The following is a 24,970-nucleotide window of genomic DNA, read 5'->3' on the forward strand; positions in this document are numbered from 1 at the left end:
TCAGGAAAATTTGAATAACAATATGTACAGAAGCATGCTTCAGAAAGACCTCATGTTGTTCCTTCTGTGTTGTAAGGAAAACACACCTTTAAGGCTGCTGAAGCATGCAGATCTCTATTTCTCACGTTGTCACTGCCTTTCATCCCCTCTTTATGAGGGAAAGCTATCGGGTAAAAGTATAATCACAGTCATATTTGTAATGCTGTGTAGCCCTCTAAACAATAATCTGATGATTATGACATACTACGTGAAAAGATTCTCATCTGTGTGTGCCAAAACAGAGCAGCGATTTTGGAGATCACTCCTGAAATTTCAGTGTACTGTAAGCCCCGCGTCTGGCTGACATTTGTGCTGAAAGTGGAGAGCGAAGGGAGAGGGCTGTCTAGCATCGTAGAATCAGAAAGCAAAGCTGCATAGATGTGAAATGTCCTGTCTGCAACCAAATTCTACATCTGCAGGCAAAACCGCTTCAACTTTGAATTCTAAATATGCACAGTGAACTACTCATTCACAAATAGAAAACGCAGAGCTGCTTGCTAAAATTATCCAGTAATTTCAACTAGTAAATACTTTTGGGAAGAAGCCTTTTTTTCTTTTTTTCATGAAATAAAGCAAATAAAAGTTATTGAAGAAAGTTATCTGCTATTAATTATTCAGTGAGCTGGACTGTTGTAGGGATATGTTAGTACCAGGTTTTCAGAGGAAATAGCTCTACACAGTTCATCGTATGGCAGAGCGCTTATATTTGCTTGAGTCAAACCAGGAGAGATACCTCACTCTATTCACGTAACGTTTTAGAGCAGATGATAAAGGAATACTCCCTTCGGGTGATTTTGAATGCTTGGTTGTGATTCTGATTGAGACCTACTTTAACTGCAGCAGCAGAATTCCCCCAACCTTTGTCGTTTTCGGTAGAGGTGTACTGAATTGTGCATAACGGCTCTAGACACGGAATGGGGGCCGCACAGTCCACGTGGCAAACCACAAACAGCTCAGCATTGTGCACTTTGTCCCCTGAGAGCTAGTAACCAGCGACCTAGACGGACAGTCTTTTATGAGAATCCACCTAAAATCAGGGTACTTTAATCTTTTGTAACTCTGTTCTTATTTCTCTGAACAGTAAAACATTGCTTGACTCTGATTCTGTTTCTTCCATGCAAATTGCAGGGCATTTAGGACACACAAAGAAAATTGTTACTTAAAATGCTGTATAAAGACAACTGACATTTTGGATTTTTCTAACCATTTAGATAAATGTTATATTTAGAATAAAAAAAACCCAGGCAAAAGTCACTGACCTCTCAAAGTAAAACATATTGTTAAAAATACTGCAATGTCCTTGCTAGCAAAGCAAGTGACCCAAGGCGATTTTTTTCCAAAGCCTGTATACTTGGGAGATCTTTGCTTATCAGGGCAGAAAGATAACCAGTGGTGGCTTTGAGCTACTGCTGACTGATTTAATCACAGTGATCCATACTATAACCAGAGTGGAATACTACAAACCAGAGTGCAAACGCAGAACAGAAATTGCCTTCAGTCCCCTCCGTGTTATTTCATTCTTCTAGAGGAGGAAGCGAGTCCATAATCGATCAGGTTCCTTAGCTTACTACGTGGTTACGATGAACAGGCATTATTAAGGACACGTCCTCTCAGGGTCCAGTCCGCTAACCTCTTGTAGATGCTTACATCGTGTGGGAAAAGATTCTCTAACACTGGGAAAGGCTGCAAAAGGGAGACCACAGCATCACGGTCGGCGCATTTGCTGTTTTTGCCGCAAACTGGAGGGCTTCTAAGATTTGTATGATTCTTGAGGGCTTCTTACTTCTGTAAAGTTGGGTCTCTGGGCTAAAGTAATGAAATGTAAGATCTATCCATAGCAGTAGAGCACAATTTTCATAAGACACAGGTGCTCGGTACATAGACTGGGACTTCTCTGTGCCAGGTGCTGTACAGACAGGGAACACAAAGAAATCCCTGTCCCAGTCAGTCTGTCCAGTACAGTCGCTGAAAGAAATAATGCTTGTGGCTCTTACCCTGAGCTAGATAGCAACTGCCATGAAGTAAGGTTTGAGAAGTAAGACCAACTTATTAAATTAATGTAGTGGTATGGGATAAAGACTTCACTTCCCATTACAGATCTGCCTGCGTGGAAACCTTGAAGCCTGTGCCCCCTAGAAAGGAAGTTTAATATATATATATACACATACATACACACACACATATATATATTCAGTCAAGTTTATGTGATTTATACCAATTCTTTTAAGTCAATATTCCTTTCTATTTCTGGGCTTGTTTTTCCCCATATACTTGACTTGTCCTTACCATGTTGCTTATTCCTGACTGTTCTTAAGAATGCAAAAAAAAACGTCCTGAAAATTTTTTGGCATGCTACAAAATGCTATTTCCAGTGAATCAGCCACCTATACTTCTCTGGTCATGCTTTCTGACAGCCTTTGGGTCTTCAGACCCCTCCTGGACTTCCAACTGCTTTAAAAACTGCCTGTTGAACTCCAGAAAGCCAAGAACAGCTTGCTTTTCCCTAAACTGACTTCTTGATGCTCCCAGCATGGTGCTTCTACAGGACTGCACCTAGAAATCAAAGTGGGTTCTAGTTCTTACTGTGATGCCACCAGAGGAGACGAACAGACACTTTAATGTTAGGCTGACCTCTCTCCCCTGGCTCATACCTGCCCAGATGGGTATCCATAGCTTAATTAATCTTTTTTTGGTTCTTTAATAGGTGTTGTCTAAGCTATAAGCTTTGCGGCTCAGCCGCAAAGTGCAGAATATTTATGTATTCCGCTTTGCCCCAGTAAACACCACAACCAATTCTACCAAAAAATTCAAATACAATCCCTGCCTCGCAAGAAGACACCTCTCCACGTACCTCCAATTTTCATGCATAAGAGTCATCTGCACAGAGGAACTGTAAGAATTTATTATCATCAGATGCTTTAAAACTTCATGAGAATATTTTTGTTCACATAAAGTCATTATTGCCTGCTACCACTGTTTTATTGCTGGCTTATTTACATTGTAGTTACCAAAATGTTGGGTTTGAGGAATTTTTTGTATATGAACACTGTATACAAGAAAAAAATCCATGTTTTATTTATAAATCTGCTAGTATACAGATAATTAAAGTACTGTGCTCACTAAAATTAAATTATAGAACTTGACTAAACTATATACCATCGTTTGAAACAAATTAATTCATTCTCTGCCTGTCTTTGATTTTAATGTATTCAGTTGCAATTTCTGTGTATAAACCTTTCTCATGTTTTATACATTCTGCACATTCTTATTATTTTTTAACATAGCATTGTGTAAAGGATTTCTATGCTTCCTAATTCTTCTAGAATAATTATATTGTCTGCTAGAGAAATAAAGTGACAGTTCTGAATTTAAAGTCAGTAGAGTTTCTCAAATAATCTCTGTGCTGTGTTCTGAAAATACATATATATACACACACCCCTGCTGGCAACTTTTATCATACCTAGCCCAAACGACAGGCTTGGTGCATAACACAGCCTACGGGACAGGCAAGGGTGGTGGAGAGACTTTCTTGACAGTCATCACCAAGACAGTTCTGATTAGGACTTGGCTTTTGCCATGTTAATGACACACACGAGAATCATACCATAGCCAAGACCAAAGAGCCCGGTGCTCGGGAAAATTAAGAGGAGTAATTGGAAGATGAGCTGAATCTTGATAATCATCGATTTTCCTCAATCGGTGCCTTCTGGAGCAGGGTACATGAAGTTAAAGCTCAGACTTTTCTCTGGCAGCTCATCACAGCCTTTACTCAAGGAGACAGCCTGTCTAGCCAAGCTAGAGGGCTGTGGTTTCACCCCTAATTCTGCCACTCATGTAACAGATCACGAGCTATGTGGAGCGTGGTCCAGTTTGGGACCTACAGCATAGTGGTTCGACAAAGTGTTTTAAAAATGGAGGTAAAAAAATCAGTAAATAAGTCAAGAATGTGCAGATATTACTATGAAGAAATAACAAGAGAGATGTTATAAGAAATAAGATCTAGACACAATTAGAAGAATTACTGCATCTACTTACAAGTGAGGAAAAAAGTTGGAGATTTTTTCTTCTACTAGGTATAGTGGGCATAAGTATTTTATATAGTTTCATGAACATCTTTTCTCCATCATCTTTATCTTATGATCTGTATTTGACTTTGACAAATGCTTAGATAAACACATTTTAATCATTTTCATTCATCAGTTCACTTCCCTTCTTCTGTTTATGGAACAGAGAGTTCAGCTCGATTCCCACAGTAAACTAAACAGAGGAAATTTAGATTGATTTATTTGGCTCTCCCAATTGCAGAAATAAAATTGGCATTCCTGAGGGATACATATTTAAGTATAACACATATAAAATGATCCAGTCCAATAAAAATCTGATATAACAACTTTGACTAATGATTCAATACAGTTTGTGTTATGACTATATATTTAAGTGAAAGATATTTTAATCTCCTGTACCTATTTCACCTAAGGCTTTGGAGAAGCTGATATATTGTTCATACCTTAAGGTATGATTTTTACTAGCAGCGCATATTTCAGTAGTTAATATAGTTATTACAGGGCTGGCTGTATTCTGGAATAGGCAATATACACGAAATATATTCACAGCTAGGTCAAACGTGCATTACCCCATGGGGAGTTAGAAACAGAACGTCCCTTCAATTTGCCTTTTTTCTGTGTTTGTGACAATGTGAATGGAAGAGAACATCTGAAGTGTAAGGCACCATTAATGACACCATCTATGGGAGAACACTGCGGGTTTTCATAGAATCATGGAATAGTTTGGGTTGGAAGGGACCTTTTAAAGTTCATCTAGTCCAACCTCCCCTGCAATCAGCAGGGACATCTTCAACTAGATGTGCTTTCTTTTAAACACAAGAAATCCTGCCTGGCCTCCAGGGATGAGGTACCAGTGCAACCCATCTGCCTGGTCAGCACTTCAGAGTGGCTGGCCCTAGTTTTCAGAGCTGGAGGCTAATTCCCTTTCAAATGAGGCCCTTGGGTGTTATTCCAGGAGTTTTAAAAGGGAGGGCATGTCAGGAATAACAACAGGTAATCACCTACTGAATATTCATAATCTCAGTACCTACTGTCCTTTTTCCTGTGGATTCATCTCCAAAGGATGCTTTATTGGCTCTTAACCACAGGCAAAACCTGCCATATGGAGAGGGCAGCAGCATTACGTAATGAAGACAAACAAAGGTCTTTAGAAAGACCTGATATTATGCTCCAAAGCCGTAATTGCTATAAATAACATCATGTAGATTCTATATTTACTCTGTTTCAGTGGTGTCCACACAATATTTACATACAGTATTTCCACACAGTTTACCAGTCAGAAGGGAATTTTGCTTAACTGCTTGCAGAACCAATTCATTTAGGGGGACACACACACACACAAAAAATAATAATAATAAAAAAATCAAGCTGTGTATTTCTGCTTTGACTATCAGCAGCAAAAGGAGCAGTACAGTACTCAGAGCCTTATCTGGTAGTTCGACTGGCTGGATTCATGGGCAAAGCACAAGAGATAAAGACGACAGAAAGGTTAAGCAGGCTGAGGAAGGTCCCACCACGGGGCCACTTTGCTGAGGAGAATCACAAGGCAGCATATAAGGCAATGAACCAGGCTCTCACTTGATGCATTTGGTATCGGTCCCTGGGTTTCAGTGCTACACTGGCTTGCAGCCACTGAACACCTGGCTTGGAATTTTTATTTTCTTAGGCGTGTAATCCATGCATGCACTGTGCTAAAAAGAATCCTTTTGTGATAGCTAAAATAAGGCTGGCACCGTTAGATGGCTGTAAAGGCAGACACTAGGAGCCCACTTGGCCCTCCAGATATTCCAAACTGCTCTGAGCTGCCCAACATCTCATCGCAGGGTTGAGGTTAAAGCTATTCACTCACTTTAGCACAATCTTGTGAAGATGATGGATGGAATTTGGAAAACAAATTAAACCGTATACTGGTTTCTGCTTTTCTACTCCTAGAGTCATCGCTTTATTTTAAGAACCTCCCAACACACCTTCAGCCCCAGAAACAGCTTTATCTACCTGGCCACAGGGTTTGGCTTAGTGCCCTGGGTCTCTTGGCAGTATTTCAGCTTCCAACACAGAGCTGAACCAAAAGAGGCCATTAAAACACCTGGAAAGGATTTGAGGAAGACCACAGTGTGAATGAGAGTTGTGTCTCCCCTTGCCTCACCTTCTTATTTCTCTGCCAGCTTGTACCACCTCATCCAGAAAACTGTAACAGCAGAAGGCAACAAGTTACTGCTCGGTCTTTCTTCTGTTTTTATATTAAAAAGCCAGTGTTTCAGTTGCAGCAAAAGAGTAAACTCGATGGCAGATTTCAATGGGAATTACGCTTGGCTCCATTACAGGAAGATTTTATGTGTGTAACTTTAGACACATGCATCATTCTGTTGATTTCAGTAGGACTCCTAAAGCTCAAGTACCTTCTTGAATCAGAGCCTTTATGCATCAGTGGCTACAGACTCATGTACCGATATTCAAATATCAGCTGGGATGAGCTGCTGGCTTTCGGATGTCAGGATCTCCCCCACTGGTAAATACTTCACACCCTTTACTGAGTTCGCAGTCCTACCATGCTGCTGCCAAACTCTCTCTAGAAATTTCTCCAGGCTTCAGGAAAAAAAAAACCAAACAACAAAAAAACAACTTATCCTGGAGAATAACGTACATCTTCTATTCACAGGGAATGAAATCTAGAATAGTCACTTAAGCGTAGCCCAAAGTCCCCACTCTGATTTTGTCTAGTGAGCGAGAGAGATGCTCTGGGTTTGAGGGTCAGCCCTCAAATGCAGAAAGATTGGTCCAAGCTTTGCACCCAAGCTTGCAGCCGAGTCTAGCAAAGCAGTTCCTGGAACATCCTCCCATTGCAAACTCTGGGTTTAGCTTCAGTCCTGCTATGTGCAAACGGCAAAGTTTATGGTTGCCTTTTTGCACTGTTAATTCTCATCTGCCTGAACAAAGGTGGCAGCAGCAGAGGATTAAAAGGCTGATTTATAAACCAGTCAATTATTAGTTCTATGTTACACAGCAAAGTCAGGACATGCAAATCAAAGCTGTTTGTTAGGAATCTACAGGAAGGATTTAAAATATAGTGGTACTATTTAAAATCCATTTTTGGATATGTTAATACTTTATTAGGAATGTAAATTTACATTAGGCTGTGCAAACCTTTTTTTTCAGGTTATGCAAATTCATTTTAAGATATGTTAATTTGGTTCCTGACATAGATCAGTATAACATCTTAACCAAGTCCAATGTTAAAAAAATAATAATTTTAAAACTTCATGGTTACATGTAAGGCTAGATTTCACAACTCAAGGATAAAGATTATATAACTGAACCTCTGACCTAGGTCCAGATTTTGCAAAACGAGCATATTTAGCCGTGAGAGAATACATTTGACACTAAACTGTTCTGTATCAGTCATAAAAGTGGTTATTCTGAATATTTTGCTTCTACTGTCTTGTCTCTTTGCTGGATACTTTTTAAACTGTTACTTAAAAACAACCTTTATATACCAAGGTTTAATAAAGTTCTTAATTCCCCCTCTTCTCCATCTTCCTCCTTGGTAAGGGCAGGCTGCAAAACACAGATTTTGATCTCATGCTGTACAGACTGCCTGGCAACAACAACTTAAAACTCGGGGGGAAGAATATATTCAGATGAAGGTTCATCCCGCTACTCTGGCAGTGTTTCTAAAGGTGGCAGGCATTCACAGCTGTGAAACTAAAACATTAAAGGTTTTGCTGCACTGTACCTTTACTTTTTTTACATCTGAGAATTATCCCGGTTAGCAGAGTTAGGAGCTCCTCCGGCCCCATTGAATCTCAGGCCAACTGGAATTTCATTCTCTTTTCAGCACTGGGAATGCTAAAATGCTGACCGAACATCCTCCTTTTCCTCCTCCCCTCTGAAGTGAATGCCTTAAACACTAGGGACTTGGGGATTCTTTCTATTTCTCATTTTGTTTTCAGTGTGGTGAGGTCTCAGGTCATATTTTCCACTTTTTCTCTTTACTAGAATGGCTACTTGGTTACCCCCCAAAGAGCAGAGAGGTGGCTACTCATGGAAACTTGCACTGAAGTTTTAAGAATTGTACTAGCAAAGCAAGACTAAAGATATGTTAATGACCTATCAAGTCATTTTAGAAGACACAGTCACGCTTTGTGACAGAAATAGCTCTCACAGTACCAAAGATCCAAATACCCTGAATTTTGGGAAAGTTCATATTTGAACTTAAAGTTTTTCCCTGGAGCCAGTCCTCTGCTTTTCCAATCCAAGTTATAAAAACATCATTGGAGATGAGATACAAACATAAGAAAAATGTGGTGCTGTTCAGTCTGACACTCAAATCACTCAACAGATTACACTGATGGAAGTAAAAATCAGGGACTAAAGGGTCACATTCATTTGATATTCCAACCATGCAATGATATACAGGGCTATGCCCCAAACTCTTTGCGCCCATCAGGACAGCAAAATTGTATGGGAAACCGTACAAGACTACATACATGGAAAACATTCATAACTTTCAGTTTAGGATGAAAATATCTAAAGAAAGGTGTTTCCTCAGACCTTAATGTGTTGCTAATTAAAAACTAGAAGCAAGAAGTGCCCCAATATGCACAGTAATTAAATCCTACTTTTCAGCCTCTGGGAAATTCTGTTTTCTTTTTGATTCTGACTTTGATCTAACATGATGGTTTTCCTTTCATTTGGGATTTCTTCTCCTGGCTCTATGCTATTATTCTGAAAATGCTAGCCTTTGTGAAAATTATAGATTTTTTTTCAGCTGTTCAGTCACAGGAAAAGTTACTGGAATATCTGAGAAGGAGAAAGCAAAAGCCTCTAAGACTCCTCAGTTGTCACCATCCTCTAAGGAGCCGCAAGTCACAACCTACAGCAAAAGAAGTACTTCTCAAAAAAGGTGGGGGATCATTAATTCTGGAGAGTCACTAAAGAGGTAATGATTTATTCATGTGAAACTCTCCTGAGAATTCAGCGTGCCGAAATGGCAAAGGTACTTGTCAAGCCTGTTATCTGGGGGATAAAGGCTGCGGTCAACTCTTTGTACGAGAGCTTCGGTTACAGTAAGCTGGCACGGCTCTGATCTCAAGGGAGCCGTTTTATTTAATGAGCAGAGAAGCCACTTTCTTCATTTCCAGCTGAGGCTGAAAAAAAGCCTGTACACTTTTTGATCGTTTTCCCATTCACCACAAAAAAAGCCATCACTCCTAGCCGCCACCACACACAGCCATTTGAGCTATCGCTCTCTCCCCTCTAATTTAGGAGAGGACCCAGCCACGATGCTGCCATCCCCGTTCCCAGGGCTTCGGCCAGGGACCGGCCACCGCGCCGGCTCTCCCTTTACTGTCACTCTCCTAATGCAAAGCAGCACCGCGACTGCTTACGTTGGCAGCCTTCACATCAAATTAGCTGCCCTCTTTCAGGATAAGTTACTTTAATTTTCTTGCCAGAGAGGGGGAAAAAAAGGTACTAATATGATAGAACAGTCTCATTGGATTTGGCTTGATTTAAGAATTTGATCTCTCCCTCATCACTTTCCCATCCAATTAGCCTCTTCCTAACCATCAGGGTTTGAGCAGCGATTTTGCATTGATAGTAAACAAGCTTGTTCGTGCTCCTCAGCAAAGTGACTGCCACAGAGGGTTAGGATGACGGTATTTATTAAACCAGTCACATGTGACTGTGTCGTGGCAATGGCCGCGAGGGAAGGAATCGAGGTTTGATCTTTCAGGGTTTGCCCCAGGATCAGAGCAAGGCACTGATTGCTCTCCAAAGCTGTTTTGTTCCAGTGTTAATTATGGTTGTTTGAAAAGAAAGATCAGTCCTTATCTCCCATAATTATCTCTTCCCAGACAAGAGAGGAAGGTGTCATCTTTGATGAAAAAAGTGCACTCTAAGGGGCTGGGGAAAAAAACAGCATAGTGTCAGCAAGTGCTATTCCTTAATACTGAAACGACGGAGCTTAAGCTTAAGAAAACAAAGGTTGAAAGGAAGGATGAAAATTTGCTCTAAGAATGTGTGGTCATGCATGGATACACACAGGTGAAAATGCACATGAACGATGTTCATTTTTGTTCAATATCCCTGGAAATCCTTACCATTTTGCTAAGCCAACTTTGTGAGCAAAGCCTGTGACAGAGCAGTAGCGTATGTTTGGTTTTGGACAGCAGGGTCTTTTGACTTGAGTTTGAAGTCAATTACAAATTATTTTTAAAACAATACATTTGGATTAGGTTTTCTAGTCAGTTAATTTTTCGCATTTGTTTGCCTTCGTTGCATCTTTAGCTCAAGCTACCTCATTTTCACATTCTCCTGCAGACAACTCATTAGCACAGAAGTCAAAATGAATATGACAATCTCATAAAAAGTAGATATAATATAAAACTAATGAATGTGTCTCCATAATAAACTGATAACAACAACAGAGAAAATACTAAGAGAAAGGGACCCCTGAAGATGCAGGTGGCAAGGAAAATACTTGTAGCACCTGGACCCCTTCATGATGGGGAACCGACCCCATCCTCCTCGACACTCATCTTCTGTAGTGGAGGGCTCACAGAGAAATATAGAAAGTGAAGAAAGTTTCTGAAGACTAAAAAGCACTGTTTTAACTTGGTTTAAAATAAAGGGGCTGTGGGCTGCTTCTGCCCTAGAAGAAAATATCTTCCGTGATTTAGACTTAAACAAAGTTTCTCAAACACTAAATTTGAAACAGCACATTTAAAGGCAGGTGGGTGGATGGGTGTGGAGGTGGGAAAGTGAAAAGACAAAGGGAAGAGAGCAGGGGAGAGCTCTTGGGAATCTGTTCATGGAGAGCTCTCAGAAATTTTTGAAAGTTGAGGAGATATTATGTTAATCTAAGTTCTAATTGCTAGGCAATAAACAACACCCACCTGCTGACTAAATGTCAGGACCAAACTTATCTCTAAATCTGCTTTGAAACAATGTCAGTCAGCGCTATTATCACAAACAGATTGAACCCTTTCTTTCAGCGTTAAAATAAAAATAATCCAGGATTTTTGCTTACCTGAAGTTAGAGACCTCAGGTATTAAAAGAGCCAAACAAAACCCCAACCAACCTGGTAGTAGGAGATGAGAGCTGCAGTTAGTTGTGACTGTTTGTGAGCCAGTTATTAAATAAAAAACGCTAGAACCGCATCTGTGTGCTGGTAACGGACACGCAGCAGCACAGAGACGGGGTGAGACCAGGAGCAAGCGCAGCGGCGAGCGAGGACACAGTGAAGCCTCCGCCGAGCAGTGTTTCACACCCAGAAAGCGTGCGGAGGGGAGGAAGCGAGGTGCTCCCGGCAGCCCCGGCACCCTCTGCGTGGGCAGGAGTTTGCATTCCCACCCGTAGGCAGGAAAGCCCCCACAGATGCCTGTTGCGTGTGTCAACGGGGGGTTTTGACCATGCAGTAACCGCCTACACGTTTTGTGCAGCTCAGGCATCGGATGAAGTCTTGGGGATCTGGCAACTGCTAATATTGCTAATGCCAACATGCAAAACAAAATCACGCATTAATGGCAATATTTGAAAGGAATGGTTATTCCTATTATTAGCAACATATCAGGCTGATAGTTTCCAGGGATTTAAAACGTCTTGTCTGCAAGCAGGATGGTCTCTACATACAAGAATATACTGCTAACCAAAATGCTCACAGTGACTTTGGAAAACTAAAAACAAAAGCCCACCAAACCCAAAAAACAACCAACCAATACCCTCTTGATGTAGTCAACCTTTGCCTTCCCTTGACAAGTGACCTACAATGGGTAGGCTTCTATCCACACGCTCCCTATACGTTATCAACCCTAAGCCAGGAAATAGTAAATCACAACCAAGACAGGGAAGAAATTCTGAACAGAAACATGGTAAAGCAACCTCAGTTTCAAAGAAAAGAGATTACTTCAGATTCATCTTTTCATTACATTAAAGCAAAAGAATTAAAAGAAAAATCTTTAGAGTTAACAAAACACATAGGCATTTTGAAGCTCGGTGTTTGGCGAACTGATGTCCGACCCCTACCCTCATCTTTGCTTGCGGGGTTGTCAGCCCTCTGAGAGATGCAGCAAAACAGGCCCCATTTGCTCTAGATATCAGATCTTGGACAGCAAGATGAAAGGAGCCTTGAACCTTCTGCATGCTGAGAGTAAGGCAAATGAAGAGATGGAACAACGTATAATTAAAACTCCATCTATTTCTAATATTCAGTGAAATGCTGTGGAGTTCTCAATCCATTATTGAGTTGGAAGAGCAATTTTTAATCCTAATATTAGTTTTGGCTACTGAGGTTCTCTGTATTCCTAAAACTGACTTGTGCCTTTATTTAAAGAATCCTCTTTCTATGGAAATGAAACTCCTCTGAGAGTAGAAAGGACAGGGAACACAATTTGATTTAAAACAGTCCATTCAATATTTTCCAAAAAACAGCAATCACAGTTGTTTAAATAAGATTCTCAAAGTTATTTAAAATCCATGGGACTTACGTACCCAAGTGCATCAAACCTCTGAGACTGAATCAAAATACAACACTGAGCTTTTCTCTACCTTCATTGAATGCGAATGAGAACATGAATTAGTACAAACGTCATGAAGCCACACAGCCAGTCGCTGTCGGGAAAAAACAACTTCAGTTTACGAGATCCATCAGGGGTGGTGTGCAGTGAGTCACACCTGTCTGGAAGAGAAATGGAATTATGATTTAGCAGACAGGATTAGGAGCTACAGGCTTTTCATGGAGTAAAAGGATGACCCAGCAGCAACGAAGACATTTTTGGCCTCGGGAAAACGGAATTCTTTTCTCTGTTCTACTCCAGCCTTCTTGCACAAACCTGGGAAAGACACCAAGGGTTCCCCTTCCTCTTAGGAGCGTGATGAGAATAAATACGTTATAAACTCAGAGGTGCTGCAGTGGGGACCAAAAACGTACTTAAGTTCTTGCCGTCATGGAAAGGAGCTTGGAAAGCTATGTCATACTTAACTCTGCACATGGACAGAATTTCACAGCAAGAATACATTTATGCCAGTTTTCTTAGCCAATTTGGGAGCGGATTAAATGAAACCTGCGTGCAGGATGACAGTATCCTTGTGGGAAGCTAATGTGAAATAGTTACTTTACTTTAAATTCATGTTCTACCTTGCTGTGCAATAGCTTTCCTGTGTAAATAAACCAGAAAAGAGAAAGAAACAGGCAATATTTATTAATTAATTTGTGATAACCAGTTTAGCCATTATCCATCATTGAATTGGGTGTTACTTTTAAAAGCTTTTATCCTATTAGGATAAACAAAAAGGAATCAGGTGGTAAAAAAATTCACCATAAAAGGCAATTGACTGACAGATGGAGGGAAAATACATTTTAAAACAATGTTATTTGAGAAAGATCATGGAAATGCACACTTCTGCTCATTTGGACAGCAAAGTGTAATCTATTGGGGCTCCCACAGCACATTTAAGTGTCATCTAGCAGAAGAGCTAAAATGGATTTTGTGGAGAAAAGTAGATAGACAAAGAAAGCAGATGCTAAACTGAAATCTGGAATATTCTGAGCCACCGATCTAACAGAGAAAGAACTATAACTCATGGAAAATCATACAGCTGAAGCAGAAACAATTGAAAAGCAATGACAATTATGTGCTCCCAGAGCAGCAGAAGGTAAAAGTACAAAAGTAGTCGTGAAGCTATAAGCTAGTAATAGCAAAGGTTGTTGGAACAGCATGGTTATTTCCTTCAATTTCAGTCCCAGCTGAAGTTATTTTGCTATTTATAAAAGATACTTGGTTTGTTAAAATGAGACATTTCTTGTGTTTATAGATCTCTCACTAGAAGCTGAAGAGTTTGGTTTTCTATGAGAAATGTATATAACCTTAGAGTCTTCAAGAAAGCTATCTTTATATTATACCCATTAGGGATGAATTTATGCACTTCAAACCACCAAGTGCCTAAAGATGCAGACAGAGGTTTCCCGATTGCTCCCACTGATTTCAATACGAGGCATTTATCAGCAGTGTTGGCTACCTCATTGCCTGTATAAATTTGGCCCAGCTACTTGGGATTGCTTTTTGAGACATAAAAGACACTTCTTATGCTGAAAATAGTTCTCACTCAAAGAATTTGCTGCTCTTCTCAGCACATAGGAGGAAGATCCCTCACCTCCTGTGCTGTTCTGGTTCTCAAAAGAGGCAGGAGCATCACGACAAAGGGAATATTGCTGGAGCGTCTATCAAACAACCCTGGAGCTGCGAATTCCAGCTGGATGGTGGGGCTTGAAAGCCGGCAGGGACCATCTTGGACTTTCCAAAGTGGAATACATGTTTTCACACACACAGCGATGCGGCTGCTCACACAAGCGCAGCCCCAAAAGCTATGAACTTCCACTCTTTATCAAGTTAGACATGCCAAAAGTATTCAAAACTTTCAATCCTACAACTTTATCTTGGAGCATATAGGTTTGTCCCTTACTATTGACAAGCACCTGCCCTGCTCCTTGGCTACCAGAGTATGCCATGATGTTTGTTACAGGGGGATGACCAAGAGCTAGTTATACACCAGAACACTCCATCTCTGTAGTCTGTTCCTGCTTCAGCCTATCAGATAATTTCTTTTTTTTATGCTATATGAAACTAGCAGGTCATGAATAGTTCCCAGTTTGCATAGCAGTCCCAGTCCACCTTCTGGAGACAACAAAGATTGGCTACTATTGGAAAAATACGAGTCGATGCCTTTCCTTGCTTGTGGTAAATGTACTGTGGAGCTACCATGTGGAGTTCACTGACGAAATCAGTGTGGAAAGCCCAAAGAATTTAAAGTTCATAGATCTGAGCTGAAGCTAGCAGTATTCCCTGCTTCTCCGAGTGAGTGCATGAATCCTGGGATCAGGAGTAAAGCCTCTTATATTTTCTTCGAATGCCTCTCGTTGGCAGACTAATGGGTCCGTGGTTGCAAGATCAGGGAGCTGCTTTGTGATATTTCTAAGAGTACTTTCCAAATGAGGTTTCTGAGACTTGTTAGAAATACTGCCTTACATCGCTCTTCCCCACCTCACGCTTGTGCTTGCAAGCGGCCAGCTACAGTCTGACCCCTCAATATAGCGTTACCCCTAGGTGGTCTCAAGGGCTGGATCCGAAGGACAGCTTGAAATGCCACCTTCCAGCATGTAAAATTCCTGTAATTAAACAGGAGATTTCTTGTTCTTGCCCTGTTACTCTGGCACCTTTCACAGTTGCTAACTGCAAATTAGAACAATCCAGTGAATTGGGGCAGTCGGTGCAGAGGGATGGCAGCTCCTCTTCCTCTCCATTTTCTCTCTCTGCTGCACTGCTAGGACACCTCGACTATTCCCATCTAAGCTGTGCAAAGATAAACAGATGGTAGTGTCACATCACATTCAACTCAGGAGCTAGCACTTCTCCAAACATGAATCTTTTTCCTTTTTAAATTGTTTATTACTGTTTTCTCATCTTCCCTCAATTGCACGGGTTCACTTGCTAGCCTTCCCACAGATACGTCAGCAGACCGAAGGAAAGTTTGCTTGTTGTGTGCAGAGTAAGGTCTTTGTTTCTTGGGTGAATAAAGCAAGTATCCCGTGTATAAATCAGTTTGTAAGACTGAATTTTTGCAAGGGGGTTGCATCGAGTCCTGTCTTGGAGATCCAGTCCTCCCTGCTTTAGGGTTTTCTTTAAATCCTTTCTTGAAAATCTTGCTTCTGTTTTACATTAATTGAAAGATGAGGACTGTGTCCTTAGCGTACACTTGATATTTATTAAATTCATTAAACGATGAAGGGGAAGTACCAAAATGTCTAGCCAGTGTATCTATTCTGTTTGCAGCATCTGCTACTTCAATATTATAAAATAATAACAGTAGAGTCATTGAGGCATGTTTCAGCAATTGGTTTTTGGAACTCACAATTGCAAGCTGCTATAGAGGCACACAGCTTACTTAAGCTTAAAATAGGATGACACATTTCTATGACTAAGAATAGTATCGTCAATCGTAATAGCAAGGATTAAAATACAAGGACTCTTAGTCCTCACAGTCCAGGTCATTGGCTACTCCCAAATGGGTAAAAGATTTTTTTTTTTTTCCCCCCCTCACCATTATTGCCCACTCAAAATTCTGGCTACTGCACCAAGCTGTAGTTTCTGACTTCCATTAGACATAACCAGTCTCCGTGTTTATGCCATAATAGTTCCAAGAATATCTTTATGCCAATTCTCACTGCCAGCTCATTTTTACTTTCTTTTCAGCTACTCTGTGAAAAAGATTAAGATATTTTGTAATGAGAAAGCAGGATTTCGGAATATGAAGCTCCTGTACAGCCTAGCTTTGAAACAACCTGCCCACCACAGCACACGAACAAGAAGCCCTCAAAGACTCCATTTGGGAATGTGGAAGGGGGAATAACGCATAGAGGGGAGCTGGAACCACACAAGCTTCTAGGAAGAAGTAAGTTCAGATATATTTAACACCCAGTAAGTAATTAGAAACTTAGGCTTTTCTGGTCCCAGTTAAACCAGAAGTCTGCAGTGACTCTACTAGTTTAGCAATGGCAGCCTTTCAACCAGTGGAAAGAAATGCAGAAGCCGCCAAAGCAGGTTTCCCAGAGCTATGTGTGCTAACATACAGCAACTGCTTTATACACTTTTCACGCTCACGTTTCCAAATTCTGGTAGTTGTGACCAGGAGTCCCTAAAACTGAATATTTCTCTTCCACTAATCTTTTCTGGAAGTATTAAGCACTCGCCTTTCCAAGCTGATACCTATTTTTTGTTATTATCATTAATTATGGCTTGGCATGGAGCTTATGTTAATTTTGTTGATTGCAGATTTTTGCATTTACAGATTATCTAACCATGCTTGCGTCATGGTGATCAGCGGTAGGAGAAGGGCCCTGACTGCTCTCCCGCAGGCAGGTACTCTTGCTGATTTGTCCCTTGGGATGCTGCTAGGGTACACAGTTGCTCCCCCCTGCCCATGCCCCCCACATCCACCCAAAGGCCACTTTAAGTCCATATTATCTTAACTGTGGCACTTTGCTCTCAAGGTTCAAAAAACTAAATAGTGATAACAAATGAAAAGGTAGTAGGTAAGTAACCAAAATAAAAATACTGAAAAAAAAAAATCTCAGCAGGCTTCGTTTATTTTAACTTACCTCCCTTTTCTCCATTAAACACCAACACCACAAAAAACCCCCAGCTTTCCGATATGCCTGTTTGAATGAGCCATTCTGTGTTTTAGTTTCTTCCCTATATTTCTTGCTAGCTCCACATTATCTCCAGACAAATTCTGGGAAGCTTTTAAATCAAGGCTTTAACTGCTCACATGTGCCCCTCATTAATATTGCCTCCAGCAAACCTATGCTTCTTTGAAAGGTCTTAAGACAACTGTAGTAAAACTGTTTAGTGTAAATTAGAGAGCAATTTTCTTGTTAAAATCCTGAGCTGAAGAGAGAAGTTATTATAGGAATCAAGAAAAGAAACAGGCAGCAAGAAAACGATAGAATATAACGTCATGCCTGTTCTTTGAATCTCACTTTGCTTTATGTCTTCTGTTTACATTCTTATGGGCAGGGAAACTAGTTGCTATGCACAGAGCTAATGAGATGAGAAGGACTAATAGAGAAAATAAAAATACCCACTCTGAAATAACTGGGGGTTCAGTGTCAGAACAGAGGAGTTAGGTGAACGAGAATCTCGACAGCAGGTCAGTTCATACACTGCTGTGAATGCTTCTGCTTAGGTAGGAAGAGCAGCTTTCCTCATCGCTGATGGCAGTTCACACCCGAGAGAGCAGAATCCAAGGCTTTACATCATCACAACAAAATGAGTAAACACCTTTCTTTTCTCTTGGCTCTAATAATACAAAATGAGTTAAGGTTTCAATCAAACCAAACCTCTTCAGTACAGCTCCTGACGTTTGCCATTTAGTCACTATTCAAGAAATAAAGCATGCATGGGAGAGATAGAGAGAGAGAGATGCATGGTCATATTTACCTGTAGGCAAACTGAAACATTTAGAAAGAGCTTAGAGGAAGGATTCAGGTTCATAACATACAGTAACTGACCTGACAATAACGATAATTTCTCATGTATGCCCATCTCATTCAGCTTGCTGTTACTGAACATTAATCAATCAAGTTTCTGAAGCCAGAAAAAACCATTCTTAAGTGAGAGTTAACTCAGAAATCACTTCTAGACAGTTCAAAACACTGAACTTACCAGAGGAGAGGCCTCCTCGAAGGCATCCTCCTTGCAGACAAAGCTTTACTATCACTTAGTACCCAGGTGTTTTAAATGTTAGCTAAGTGGAGACAGACAAGGCAAGTATCCCAGCTGTATTTAAAGACCTCTCCAGGTGTTGTTAGACTAACTGCAATGCACTGGGGGCATACAGCTTTGATGTTTCAGCTGACTCGTGGGGCTGAAATTGATGCCTGTTAACTTCAGAGAGTCCTTTGTTGAAGAGTAAGAGAGTAAAAATGTTCCCAATGGATTATCTATTCCAAAAATGCCTTTAGCAGTTGGAAACGTGGGCTACATGCATGACGAAGGTGTTGGGGGTTCTTTCAGTGCTCTCAGATACAGTGTCCAGCTTTGCATTGTCAAACCTTGACAGCAGCTCTATCAAGGTCATAACCATCTATGTTCTGTCAACCCAACACATAGATAACCAAACCTGGCCAAAGGAGGACATCATTTGAAGAGGAGTCATTTCTACTCTGATTCTAGCAATCCTTTTAAAGACAATCAGTTATGCAGTGGGAACCTGCAGGCTTGATTATGTGTATGTTTTTGTGTCCCAGTGTATATGCATAAATATTTAGAAATGCTTTCTGACTGCTGTGCACTGCTGTAAATTTTAGCTGTGCACGTGATGTAGTCCCAAAACAGCTCAATGAGTTCCTGAAATAGACTCTCAAGTAGAATCAAACAATATTGACCTGCCAGCGTCACGGGGTTGTCAGCCCCGTGTTCGCTAACACAATATTGGCATAATCAATTCTAAGCTTTGTAAAGGATGACTGCAAATGTACAAGACAGACTGCAGGAGCGGGGAGAGCCAGTGTCCATATCAACAGATAGCTAGAGTTAACGAAACTGAAGTGAGCCTGATTATCATTAGGACTTAAGAAAATGATTCATGTGGAATCACTTCAAGACTCTGTCGTAAAAATGAGCTTCTCCGTGGGCAGGAAGGATGTACTGTAGCTGGTGGCCACGATTGCATGGGATGTAACCTTGCAGCCGTTTCAACAAAAAGCTGTGGGGCTCGGTCTGTATTGGTTGAGCTCTGTTGGGTTGTTGGTTGGGTTTTCTTTTGGTCCGCCCTGCGGTGCAGCAGAAAGGACAGTTTCTCACCTGGGGAGTTGCTCTAAAGAGAGGGTAGACCTGTTGCCTGCAGGCTGGTCGTAATGAAGGACGTGGTTTAGCCTTGTTCCTGGGCTGACTTCTGCACAATCCGCAGGAACCACGTCGCCTCTCTGTGCCTCAGTCAGCCTCCATTTTAGAGTGATAATCACACATTCCTCTTCATAACACAATTTGAGATTAAGCGAATGAGAAGTGATAAGTAGAAGCTAATTATTAATTATTACTCTACAGAGCAGCCTGTGGTGAAAAGTTATTTTTCTGTTTTCTCTTAGAGGTTCATTGACTGCAAACTTAGTATCCCATGCTTACACCCTTTTCAAATTAAAAGCAAATTAATTTCTTTAAATCTGTCAGAACCAGGTTAAAGGAACGGGGCAGAGGTCGTTAGATGCTCCAAATTTTAAAATCAAGCCTCTGTACTGTTGCATTCCAGGGAAATCCTAGAAAAAGTCATTTCAGAGAAATGTTAGGATTGTTTCCAAAAAATCTTAAAACCCTCCAGGCTTTCACCCTGGAGTGTGTCGATGTTTCACTATCTGAATCGTCTTGTGAAATTCATGGGCTCAACACCTCATTTAGAAAAGAAAGCCTGTGAAATGCAAGTGCAAAGCCACTTCTTCATCTGGTTCAGTTACTGATACTCAAAGTTCAAGCTACAATTTTTATTAAAGACAGATCCTCCAGTCTATCTTTGCTCGTGCCTCTGAAAATGACCACTGACAAAAAGAAGGCAAATCCAGCAGTGAACTGTACTCTAACCTTTGAGGACTAGGAAATTAATTCCCCGATTCAGATCTAATTCTGATGCAAAGCAAATAATCTGCCCAGTTGTTTCGCCCGTGCCTGAGCAGCCCGGGCAGCCTCCAGCTCTCAGGGGGGAACCTGAAGGGTCCTGGCTGCTTCCCTCTCAAGTTTGCCTCTGTTACTTTTCTGGGTTAGACAGCTCCTAAATAGGATTTCATAGCTTTGAGAGACACATGTTATTTGAGAAGTGAAGACAAAAAGGCAATAATAACACACTTTATAAGGCACCTTGTGATGGCTGAGTAAAAATGACATTTTCTATTATCTTATGTGACATTGCTAAGTAACCCAGAAATTCTCCAGTGCAAGCATGTGATATTTCAGCATAATTCCTGCTGTCAATGAATTCAAATGCATTAAATTCCAGCTACAACAAGCAAGTATCACAAGTAAACAGGAAATAGATTGTTTACACCTCTTGTTCAGTCCCTGACTGTCAGCATCTGCAATGCCTTCTACCCCAAGGAGCTCTGCAGCCTGACTGCAAGCAAGGAAGGAGACAACTTTGTGTATCAGCTTCAGAGAACTTGATGGGGACAGTTTTCTCACAGCTTCCTTCTTAGGAAAAAGGTTTAAAACTACAAGTCATTACAGCAAAGATGGTCACGCATGCTCCAAAGAGCTCACAGCTTGAATGAAAGTTCATTCTGTTGATACATCAACTGTGTCTTTATCTACAGATTGTGGGCAGATGCAAGCGGCGGTTATATACCCTGGGAAGGGGACAGAGGAGAGCATGAGTCTGTTTTTCAGAGGCTGGGCTCTGAAACAAATACCAACAGCAGTCAAGGAGCACGTGCATATAGAGACTGAGCTTTGGTAAGAAGTGTGCCCTTCTCGTTGCCTTTAAAAAGAGCTGGACTTCAGGGTCTATCCCTGAGCAAACAGGCAGAGGAGAGAAAGAAATCATCCACCAAGGCAAGGATACAGCCAGGTGCAGCTCTGGCAGGAGAGGAGAAGCAGTTAGGGTTATGGCTCGCTGGAGGTGTTTTTTAATGACTAGTTTTGCCAAACTGGGATGACGCTGCCTCTGCGTATTACCTGCTCTCATCGCAGGAAATTATTTAGTGCACTTTTATCTCAAATTATTTCAGCCTTTTCTTTTAGCTGAGGCTTTTTTATCAGGCTATCTGGACAGATGCAAAAATGTATTATGCAATAGTGCGCCTGATATAACTGTCTGAGAACATTGCAGCACGGTGCTCCATCTTTATGGTAGATGGAATGAGACAAGAGATGTAGTTTTTATGGAGTGATACAGGAGCAAAACCTAGCATGTCCTCCTCCATCCATTTAGGCTGTATTCATCATTCCTACTTCTCGTTCCATGTTTTTCCCTGGTGCATCATTGCTGGGGAAATGTCATTAGTGAGGATATTGTTCAACGTAAGTCAGAAAAAAAAAAAAAAAAAGACTATTGCAGCCTGTACAAATCAGCCTCAGGGAAGTCTTTGGGGGAAAACTGATATTGCTGAGTAGTTTAGAAAGCTAATGTTGTCATTCAGAGTGAGATTTAAAACTAAGGATAAAATATGAAGAAAGAACGAGGGAGAGTTGATGGAGGCAGCTGGGGAAATCTTAAACGGGGAGAAGGCAAATAAATTTTATTGACCTGACTATCAGTATAGCTAACTATGAATAACACCGCCTTCCCCTTTCGCTTTCCCGCCAAGGTTAAGGAAACCTAAAATAATTTAAAAGTACAGAATTATTACGCTGGCTCAGAAATAAACTCCACACTTGGGGCATTATGAAAGTCTTTCTGTAATGTTAAACAAAGTTAATCTCTTAAAACTCCTGTGTGAGGGGAACATGACATGAAAACCACAGCGATGTCTGTCTGTGTCACTACTCGCTTTGAAACTCCTTGTTTCTAGTATTTTTGAAGTGAGCTGTGGATGGCTGGTAAAAGGCATTTGTTGGGATGTTTGCAGGAATACTGAAAGTTGTTGTCATGCTGCTGGAAAGAGTCCAGATAGAATTGTCTAGATAGGATTTTATAAAAATAAAATTACCAACTCATTTTCAAAATACACTTGTAATTGGCACCTTTGAAGCCACAGGCTCTTACAGCCAGAGGCTGCCTTTGGGCATGTCTCATAAAAATTGACATAGCACCTCTTGCATATCTTTCCTTAGAGAACTGTTCTTGTTGGACTCATCCATAAGGTCTCCAGGTACCCTCCTTTCTCACCCCGCTCCAGGCTGGGCGGAGATGTGCTGCTGAGGGGCAAGGAAAGCTGAGGCAGGGGACAAACCTCAGCTGCAGAAATTTGGCAACTCTGTTATCAGAAAACAACTCCCCATATGCATTCACTTGCTAAATTGGTGTCCACATGTGTGGATGTCTATGCACACGTATGCAGAGCATATATAGCGTTTGTCTCCTCTTTCCAAAATATTGGTTGTCTTGCTAGGCTTAATGGGACGATTCAGAATATGTAAAGAAAAGCAGGGTGCGAGTCTTTGCAGGAGCAGGGCCACAGGCTGTAAGCTCCCTGGTGAACGGAGCACCACCGAGTGCGTGTTTGTAAAGCACAGAATGAAAAGGCACGCGCATCCTGACTGAAGAATGGGACATCTTTTACTAGAAATATAAACGACACACATAGAATAATAATTTTAGCCCAAATCACCAGCTCTCCAGAGATAAACTTCACTCATTCACTGAGAAAGGGAACCTATGCCAAGCTCACAAGTAGCTTAAGCAGCATGTATGTAGAAGATACACATACCAGCATATATGCTATACTCCTTATAGACAGATAGTAGTGATTCGCTAGTAAATGAGACCCTTGGCCTCCATAAAGCCTGCAGATATTTTATCACTGCCAACATCAAATGGGAAAAACTTCTCTTCTGTGTGTTCCACAAGCAAATCTCCAAGAGTTTTTCTTAAAGTTGGAACAACTTGTTCCACTAATGATCTTCATTTTGTTTGTTCAAAGCTTTTGACATCTGTACCAAATCCATAACTAAAACCAGGCAGTCACCGAACAAACTGCGAGGATTTAAACAGCGAACTGCTGGGAGGCTCCATCTCGCTTCAAAGAGACCAAGTTAATGAGCAAGCAGCACAGCAAACCTACCTCTAACAATAGCAAGATCGTGTGACTCATTAATCCAATTTCTTTCAATTTAAACTGAAAGTTAAATGCTCTTTTATGTTAAGAGTGAATACCCACCCCAGCCCCCTCCCTGAGGCAGAGGAACTGTAATGATTTGGGAGTGGATTACTGCAGGGACGGATTTTCAGCTTGTCACCGCAGCATCAGCGTCCGTACTGCATGCTACCCGTTAGGCCCTTTTGCTCTTTTATACACTTAATCTGGCTTGCAGGACGTGTGATCAACAAAGCAGGAGGTGTGAGAGCCTGTGTTTTTAGCTCTTACATCTCCAGGCAAGTTAATAAACTGCATATAACCCTGCTGCTGTGCTCTGCACGCAGGCTGCCTGCAAAGCAGCCCCCGATAGACCGCTGCCAGGATGAGTGTTTGGGTTTTCCAGCCCGACACCAAAACTGCTTTTTCCTCCACTTCCCTCCTGTCTCTCATCACCCTGTGGCTAAAGTAGGCAATTTTCTATTTTTTACCATTGCACATGGTTATATTAGGAAGGATTTTTGCCAAGGTTTAAGCTGTTAAGAAGGCAAGCTCAGCTTTACGTAGCTGACAAAGATGACAAATGCGGGAAGAGTTCTGAGTAATCTTGAGTGGTTTTAATAACCAGATATTTTAATGTGAATTTGTAATGGACAGACTGCTACGGGAGTGGCTCTTGCTTTTGGAGTTCCAGCTGTTTAATTCCCAATTAAATTCCTTCAGGACAACACATTTTCAGAGCTCTGAAGCACCAAGTAGTTTGTAAAGAGACAGAAATCTCAGTGATGTTTTTTCAGTGCTGATAGTAGCACAGATTAAAAGCCATTCAATTAGACTCTCAGAAAAATTAATTTCTCAGTTGTTACCTCTCAGATACTACATGTATCAGATAATCAGCATAAGAACATAAAAGTAAATCTATGTTTTCAAATGTGCTTTCCTCGGGTGATATTTTCCCCTACGCCCCCCCTGCAGTGAAGCATCCATGATTTTTTGTGAAAAGTTCATCCTTGACACTGTTTGAGGCAACAAGAATATGACTCTTATTTTCTACAGCATTGCTTTTAATATCAATAAAAATTAAAGACAAAATTTACTATAAACTATCTTCTAATGAAGCTCAAGGACTGTGTTTAAATCATGTCCAAATACAGGGCCAACTTAATAAAAAGCATGATCAAAGCAATGTGTTTGAAAGCTGTTTGATTTTCCAATGTTGCACAGTGACCATGTCCCATTCCAGTGTCAAATGTCAGGGAAATCCTCATCCTGATGGGAGCAGGGGGCCCATCCTAATGCCTGAGGAGAAATTAGAGGGAGTCGGTGCTCCAAGATCAAACTGAGTGACGTAAAGGTCATCTGCAGGAGAAAGAGAAATCCTGGGTACCACTTGCACCCCTGGGGATATCCCAAACACCCCCAGTCCTCCCAGCAACCCTCCCACACCTCAGCCATCCCCAAAGCCCTCCCCTGACCCTGCCTGGTGGCCATCCCCAACGGCCTGAAATTCTGTCCAGACAAAAATATGTATCAACATACGAGAGTTTTGATAAAACAATCACACTGGAGGTTCAAGATTTTAGGTGGCAA

General features: G+C 41.1%; 1 long non-coding RNA gene across 1 annotated transcript in view; it reads right to left on the reverse strand.

Moving 5' to 3' along the window:
* The window catches only part of LOC148056128 (uncharacterized), a 28,788-nt gene extending 10,388 nt beyond the window's left edge, over positions 1–18,400 (reverse strand). The window contains exon 1 of the long non-coding RNA XR_015703918.1: positions 18,324–18,400. This is a non-coding gene — a long non-coding RNA (uncharacterized LOC148056128). The remainder of the gene's footprint in view (positions 1–18,323) is intronic.
* Positions 18,401–24,970: the final 6,570 nt, after the last annotated feature.

Source organism: Nipponia nippon, unplaced genomic scaffold (assembly GCF_047370975.1).
Source record: "Nipponia nippon isolate SJK-2023a ecotype South Korea unplaced genomic scaffold, ASM4737097v1 scaffold_17, whole genome shotgun sequence".
NCBI lineage: Eukaryota > Metazoa > Chordata > Aves > Pelecaniformes > Threskiornithidae > Nipponia > Nipponia nippon.